The sequence below is a fragment of the Chamaea fasciata genome, unplaced genomic scaffold (genome assembly GCF_029207755.1).
Source record: "Chamaea fasciata isolate MVZ Bird 193981 ecotype frontalis unplaced genomic scaffold, bChaFas1.0.hap1 SCAF_15, whole genome shotgun sequence".
NCBI lineage: Eukaryota > Metazoa > Chordata > Aves > Passeriformes > Sylviidae > Chamaea > Chamaea fasciata.
In genome coordinates, this window is record NW_027094100.1 from 7,868,087 (window position 1) to 7,876,781 (window position 8,695).

The following is an 8,695-nucleotide window of genomic DNA, read 5'->3' on the forward strand; positions in this document are numbered from 1 at the left end:
TCTCTGAGGATGCCACAGCGGGTCACCTCCCCATGCAGCACCTGGAGCTCCCCACACACAGCCAAAGGCTCCTTCCCAAGGCCATCCACATATATCAGAGCTGCTTCTACATGGCAGCATCTGCTCATGCAGGTTAAATGTTCTGCTTTTTTTTCTGTTTGTTCTTTTTCTGCCTACATAAGAGGAAGGAAGAGAAATGGTAAAAACAATTCACTGCTCTCAAGAGTCTCATCAGTCTCTCTCTTGCCCACTGATGCTGCTGTATGAATCTGTGAGTGGTAAAGGACATTCACGTGTGACTCGATCCATGATTTTTGCCTGTATATACACTTCCAGCTTTGCAGGGCACCTTGTCCACAAGAAACTTCATGTAAATATTTGTCCTTCCACTGTACCTTTACTCCTGGGAGATAGATTGCTTTTGCTCACCTTCCTTTCAGAGGCGAGTAATTTCTCCTCCAGCATTTTAAAAACATGCAAAAGAAACAATATCTTTTGCCTAGGACGTGAATAATATGTTTTCAGCTTAATTCAGACAGGAAAGCAATGAAGTGTGTGAAGAAACCACTCGTGAGAGAAAAGTGGAGGGCACAAGGAATTTTGAAAGCTAGAGAGCAGCAGTGTTCCAGCAAGAGAAAAGCAGCAGGAACGAGGAACATTACAGAGGGCAGTGTTAAATGGAAACCTGGTGGGGTCGAAGACTCAAGTGAGCATCTGAGATTAACAACAGGCTAAGAATTAATGAGCCAGCAGAGCTGTCCTCAGTGAGCAGCAGCAGCAGCAGCAGCAGCAGTGCCTCGTGCTTCGTGCTTTGCCTCTTGCGCTCTCCTGCTCACCACACCTCATCTCCCATCGACGCAGAGTCAATTTGCAAATCTATATTAAATCCAGGGAGAGAGCACTTCATGGGCAATGTGTTAGGTCATTCCATCATTGAACCTACAAAAGCCAAATTTCACAGGCCTGAAGCCTGATGGCTCCCAGATGGGATCCTGGGATCCAGTCAACCCATGCAAAAATCTAAAGAAACGGCTGGTATCTGTCAAGGTGAATATTTGATGTATTTGCATCCTCCTGTCCTGTGGCTTTCTGGTCACTGTTACTGTTTACAGAGGACAAAGAAAGGCCTGAAGACATCTCAGCCTGCTGTGATATTCTATAGGGCTCAGTTTGAGAAGCTACTGATTTGCTGGACTGAAAAACAGAATTACAGCTGTACTCATCACATGGGGTGTTTTACATTTGAACATTTTAATATCACAAAAAAGTTAAATAAATTTTAAATTAAATGTTTCTATTAAAAAATAAATAGAATGTTACCTACAATGAGCCTAAACACTTAAATACAGTCAGCTTTAAAAAGAAAACATCAGAAACAACTGTGGGCTTGCTTACATGGGTATAGCTGATACACAGGTTGCTATGATGCCTTGGTTACTGGTAAAATGTGTGCAGACTGATTACAGTGTCATGTGTGAGCTTCAGTGAGAAAGTTTAGCCATGCTGATTTTACACAGTCTATCCCTTGCATTTCTCCCTCTCCAGTGTTTCTTTGTGTGCTACATCCCCTTTGCATTAGAATTTAAAAAAAAAAAAAAAGAAATCCAGGCTTTTTATATTATTTTTCCCTATCTTCTTCCTGCTCTTAAAAAACCCGACAATTCTGGCTTGTAAAGAATGTAATTCAAAGTTGATGCAACAGGGCTTCAACCCAGGCACCACAGGGTGGATCCAAATGAGATGCAGAGGTAAAAGGTATATCTGAGACAGAGAGAGACAAACACATTTATTCCAGGAGCTCTCTCAGCAGGCAGAGGTTGTGACAGTTCTCTGTATCTATAATCAAGGGCTCACTCATGTTGCTTTCTAAATCTGCCATACATTCCTAGTGACTTGAGTAGGATAAATATCAAGATCTTCTTGCATAATTGTTCTAGTTAAACAAAGCAAATAGACAAGAAATCTGTTGTAGACTGTAGTCAACAACACCCCAGAAAATAGCTCATAGTGCTAAAAATAGCACCCCCAATTCAATTTCTGAAAATTCATGGTTTAAGAATGACTTGAGCTTTCTGTAGATCTGTACCTTCCTCTGCTTCTAAAATGCAGAAGGAAGGAACTCACATCAAACCAACCCTCTGCTTCACACCAGGCGCTCCCCAGTCCTTCCCCTCCTGTCTCTCACCCCAGCTCAGATCACAGGTGTTCTGGAACTCACCCACTGAAGTCATGGAAACTTTTAACCAAGTGAAGGCAGGCAATTCCAGACTACTGCCAACAACAGAATAATTTACTAAGAATTATCAAAGTTATCACCAAAGACTGCTTGATCAAAGCCTCCATTGAGAAGTGCCCTTTGGTGGGAACAAAAACACAGATCAGAACTAGGTTTCAAAGCAGTTATTTGCATATTATTTGTTCTGCTGTTACACAATACCTCTTGTAGCCTCACCCTCTGGGACTGGGAGATGAGTGGATTCCTCTGTTCATGGGCTGTGTCTAAACCCAGAAGAACCATGGTGACAATCTGCTCTGATCTGTGGCACAACTCAGCACAGGAGCCTTCCCCTGTCTCTGTTTTAGCTCTCACCTCCTATGTGGCATGAATTCATTTCATTTCCATGTGTGGGTTCAGCTTGTTTGGTGGTGCCATAACTCCAGGCTGCTTACTGGGGGAAGTTAAACAGGAATGCAGTCTCAATAGAGGATGAAACAATAGACTTCGAGGAGCTAAGATGTTGTTTCCAAGCTCAGAAAACCTCCCAAATTAATCGCCCTTCACATTTGCTCTAGTTAAAGGTTAGAATAATCCATTCCCTTCCATCGCTGTAACCTAGCACACTGTTATCACTCCTAAAACCTTATTAAATTTCAAAATATGATTAAGTGGATTCTTGAGGGAAGCTGGTGTGAGGGGAACTGGGGGGGCTTTTTTTCTCCTGAAAGGTTAAAATATTCATTTGAGTATCAAGCACACAGCTTGTAGGAATTCTTCTATTTTATGGTGGTATATGATACCCAGAGGCATTACATGTAAAGAAAACCTATTGATCTCTAGGTTTTAATAAACACTAAACTACTGCACTAGTGAAAAGAGTGGTTTTTAATCAGGAATGATTCCATTATGATGAGAGAAATCTCACAGTGTTTCAACCTGCCTTTTTTTCCAAAAAGCTGCCATCACACACAGTGACTTGTTGAGTCAGCTGCAGGGAGCCGTGAAGGGGACAGCACTTCTTTCTCATTAGGGATGGCAATCATATGAAATGGGATTTTACTCTGGATCCAAAGAAAAGCAGAAAAGGTCAACATTTCTGAAGGAATAGTCATGCATTTGTACATTTTGCTCCAGCAAAAAAAGGAAAAGTTGTACCTCATGACTTTGTTTTGGACTTGTGGATTTTACTTTTAAAAGAAATCCAGGGTAAATGGCCCAGCTGTGGTGAGAGTGATGAGTGCAGTGGCTGGGACAAGGTGCTGGCACCCGGCCCTGAGTGCTGTGGAAACAATCAGGGAATGCTCACCTTGCTTCACCCAGCTGAGGTGGGAGCAGAAAGCTGTGCCAGTACACCTGGTTCCTAATGACCTACAGGCTTTTTGACTGGTTTTGTTTTGTTTTGTTTTGTTTTGGGGGTTTTTTTCAGTTTGTTTGGTTTGGGTTTTTTTGTTTTGTTTTGGGGTTTTTTGTTTGTTTTGTTTTTGGGTTTTGCGGGGGTTTGTTTGTTTGTTTGTTTTTATTAAGGCAGTGCTTAGATCATGTGGGTACTCTGAGAACATGGTATCTGTAGAATCCTTTGCCTGGTGTTGATGTTATTGGGTGGCTTTTTGAACTGCTTTAAAAATCAGAGTGAGGACTATTGAGCTGGGGGGGAAAGGAGAAGTTGTTCAAGCAGCACCTCTAACACATTCACGAGCTGCAAGACAGCTCCCAGAAAGAGATCATTTTGTGTCAGGGGACAGCAGATGAAAGGACAAGATCAGGAACATTGCTTAGGATATCCAATGCCCTCCTTAATAGCTAGCTGGCCTCCTTCCAAGGAAACTCAGACAGCTGCTTCATCTCAAGGCCAATTTAATGCTCAGGGCAAACTTGGATTTGAAGTATTCTCAGAGCAAGGGTAATGTGAGAAGACTGAGTGCATCACCAGCCCCATTTCCAGCCTCTGAGAACCACCTGCATGCTGCTCACAGCACAGAGCCTGTCCCCTGTGCCTTCCAATGCACCTGTGGCTCCTCTAAGATTCCCCCAGTGACAAGATATCTGTGCAGGACAACACTACACTGTGGTATAAGGGGAAAAAAAGGGAGAAGAGAAAGCAGTTCATGTCATCTCTGCTGTTTGAGTGCTGCCCTGATACTTTAGCTAAATCTCTGTTTCGGAGAACACTTGACTTCAAACTGACATAAAGGCAAAATTGCAACAATTAAATATTAAGTACGTAATTTCTGTTTCCAGTACCCTATATCTGTTCTTGCTGATAACCATGTCTGTTTGCTGCCTTTCCACCCAGCCACATATTTCATTTCTTAAAAGCTTCGGAGTTTGGGGCTATTCTGTTTTTACTAAGTTATTTATTTTGATGTAGATTATGCATCTTCAGAGGGTGTATTTCATCACTGCTTCAGAACTGGTTTGACACTTTTCTTCTGGCATATCTGTCTCCTGAATAAGACATCTGTGACATAGGCTGCTATAAATCATGGATGGAAAAAACAGCATCAGGGACAATTTCTCTAAGGGCAGTAACACTGAAACCATCTATGTGCAGGTTTTGGATAAAGATGTATTTTAAAATGAAGGTAAAATTGTATTACTTTAAACATGCAATGAGATCACTTGATGGGAACTCAGTCAACATTTATTCCATATCATTAGCCCCTGAGCATTTTATAAGTGCATAATGTTTTAGGACATCCTCGTGGTCATGAGCCAAAAGCTGTGCTGAATTAGGAATCAAAAAAGCTCCAACTGGTATATCATTATTAATCTCTAATTCCCTATCTGCAAGGTGTAGCAGATAAAAATCCTGTGTCCTGAAATTGTATTTGACAAGCGGAAGAAAAATGAATGTCAGCAGTGGTAATGAGAAAGAGAGGCTGAAGAAGGAAAGGATCTTGCACATGAAGCATGTGAAAAATATTTTAACAGAATAGATGTGGATGAAAACTCCTACTACACCAGGATTGGAGGCAGAAGTCTCTACTTTTCAGAGACTTCATGAAGTGATTTGGATGTCAAAAAAGAAGTGACATTTAATCTCCACTTTGCATAAGTGTTAACAGCTGTACAAGACTCAAAAAATGGGAAACATGGTTTATTTATTTCATCTGGCACAGTATGTTATACTGCAGTAATTTGCACAGTAAACTGTACTCCAAGAATGTCAAATTTATCATCTTGTCACTGTCCACCAATCTGAGACCCAAAAGGCATAATCAGAGCCGTATCCAAGGAGAAAAGATTCAAAATTCTTTAGTCAATACCTGTCAAGTAAATAGAGTTTGAGAAGTGGGACTTTGTCATTTAATCCACTCTTCAAAGTATTCATAGAGCTAATAGAACAGAAAATACACTGCAGAAAGCTTTACAGGGCTCCCCTCCCATTTGGAACAGCTCTGGAATTTCTGAAGGGTGCTGGTTGTGCAGCTACTTGGTGTAACCCCTGTGGAAGGAAACAAGCTTTAAATTAAAGCTGGATTTGGGAAAATTAACACAAATGAGCATACAAATCAATGCTTGGATAGCTCTGGAAAGGACAGGACGTGTGTGCAGATACTCTTGCCCTCCTCCCATGTCTGCCATTTCACTCCTGTGATTGTGCTGACAGCCGGAGATGCTGCACCAAGCCCCGTGCAGCTTCAGCAGAACCCTCCTCACATGTTTCCTCTTTGGGAATGTGAGGATCTCACCTTGAAGCCAACCTTGCAGCCCCTCAGAGTTACAAATGAGACAGTCACTGCAATGGCAAGCTTCCCATGGAGTTATTTCCTGGGCTGCCCTGCCATTTTTTTTGGTCACTGTAATTAGTCTTGGGTTTAGCTGCTGTAGCTCAAACAGCAATTGTCCTTTACAAGATTACACTGAAAAATGATTTAACACTGTATTACACTGAGCAAAGGGTGATACTAAATACAGGCAAGTATGCAAACATTTCAGTAGGCAGGTAATCACTGTAGCCAGAAGAGTATATTTGCTAGAAGTTCTGCAAATATTTAGCATTTAAAGGTTGCTGCTGTTATTTTACAGCCTTATAATGTCTTACCAAATTATACTGTCCTAGCCTGAAAACTAATTTTTTCTTCAGCAGAAGTCATGGATTCAAAAATTCAGTCAGCTTGGATAACTTGGTCCTCCACAGGTATGTGTGGTCTTTTCTGTAAGCCAGAACTTCAAAGCACTTCATGAATGATGCAGGATAACGGAATGCAAGTTGAAAAGGACTTCAAAAGTTATAGAATACTCTGTCAACACAAATCCTCCACACTGCAGGATTTATATCATGACTTCTTCCAAATAAACTAATTCTAACCATTGGAACATCACCTCTTGTAATACAGAATCTTATAATTTTGTGTGACAAGGAAAGAAATAGATTATTTTCCTCACTATTTTGGTTTCTGTCTGCTTATAATGACGAATTCCTACTTACATCAGCAGTAACACCAGTGTGCCTTCTCATACAGAGGATCAGACATGCAGCATTCTGATTCAGCATGGTAGTAAAAAACCTGATTATTTAATTCAAATGTTTAAGTAAGCCTTGGAGTTCCCAGCCCTACATCCCCAAATCCTTTTCCAAAACAAGGAAATAAATCTGTTGAGACAGATCCCCTGTGTTGAAAGCTGTCCCGCAGCCACATCTTCCCTGAAATGTTAACAATTTCAAACCCATTTGTCTCAAACAGAGTTTGGATCTCCTAGAAAGTCCTTGTAATATTTAAATTGAAAGTACATCAATTCCTTGTCCCAGTAGTTTTCTTTTTTTAACTTTTTAGTGTTGATTTTTGACAATGCAGACTCTTTGGCTGCCTTCAGTAAAACACCTCCTGAAGAGCTGTCAGGTGGAGGCATCACTAGGTTTTCTCAGGTTTAATTTTAAGTCTTATAACGACCAAAAGCTATTTCCAACCAGAAGTTCTACAGCCAAGATCCCAAAAATTGTATTGCAGGTCTAAGAAAGAAGAGGGAGTTCTTGCTGAGCTGCACTGGAGCAAACCAGGAGTAGCTCTATTAGTATTAATGTACCTGCATCAATTTTTCAACTGATGTAAGGAGAAAATAAACATGTGGGTTATCTCTCTACCACTGCCCTTTAATTTGCAATGCCAGAATTATCAACAAGTTCTTCTAAATCATTTGTTTTCCACTTAAGATTAATGCTAAGATTAATAGGGTTCAAGAGAAAAGATTTATATCCTGTAAGGCCCTGAGTGCTATTGGAATATTTTTCTGTAGGGAGTACTCTAGAGGAGGCAACATGGATGATTAGAGAGGGCACCAGATTTGGAAACTCTCTTAATGAGGTTGACATTAGTCTCTTGCATAGTAGGAAGGTCATTTCAGTTCCCTGCCCCAGCTTCTTCATCCAGACTGTCATGAGGATCCTCCTTGGCTTCCTTCAGTCCAGCATCTGTCTCTTATTCTGAATATCTCTCTCCCCTTCTCCTCATTATGGTTTAAGCCACACAAAAAATAGTTTCTAAAATAATTTGAGAATCAAGCTCACCAGAACAGCAAGATATTTGGGGATTTTAAAAACCATTAAAATTATATTCAATTGGGTTGCCTTTTGGTTTTCTGAGGTATTAGAAGTTACTGGTATGGGGTTCAGGGAATCTAAGTAGTTTAGAAGATAGAAATTTGCATTTAAAAATAATGACAGCTAAGATTCTCCGGGGAGTTGAGAATCTTTAAAGGAAAGTACTTTGAAGCATAAGAAATGTTACAAGAACTGAGAATTTGAAAACTACACTGTGCTTTTCTGAGAGACTGTGCGAAGTTGCTTTTGCTTCTCTAAAGATATTTGCGTCTTACTCTCAGAGGCCAAACTGTGCTTTAGATTAACACCTGAGTACTCCTAAACAGCTGGTTGCAAATGAAGAGTTCTCTTCTATCTCCCCCACATACTCCATACACCACAGCTTCTTGGGAGGCTGCATTTACCTTGGACCGCCCTGTCCAGCAGCACAGAGACATGAAACAAAGGCAGGCTGGGACAAGGACATGGAGTGACAGAAGGTAAAATGGCTTCAGACTGACACAGGGCAGGGGTAGATCAGATATCAGGAAGAAATTCTTCCTTATGTGGGAGGTGATGTCCTGGCACAAGGTGCCTAGAGAAACTGTGGCTGCTCCATCCCTGGAAGTGTCCAAGGCCAGGCTGGATGGGGCTTGGAGCAACCTGATCTGGTGAAAGTTGTCCCTGCTCAGGGCAGAGGCTTGGATCTAAATGATCTTCAAGGTCCCTTCCTTCACAAATCATTCCACGATTCAAAGAAATCAGCCTAAGGGCAAACTGGAACCTTGGCAACCAGTGGCTGCTCGCACTGATAATTTCTAATAAAGGTTTTTCATACTCCCAAAACTCTTTTCCCACTGAGAGTCTGCTGGGCTTTTATTCTGTGTTGTTTTCCAGGTGTCCTTTACAGGACTCTGAGGTCTTTAGCTGCAGGTCAGCAGTGAGTCTTATTGACT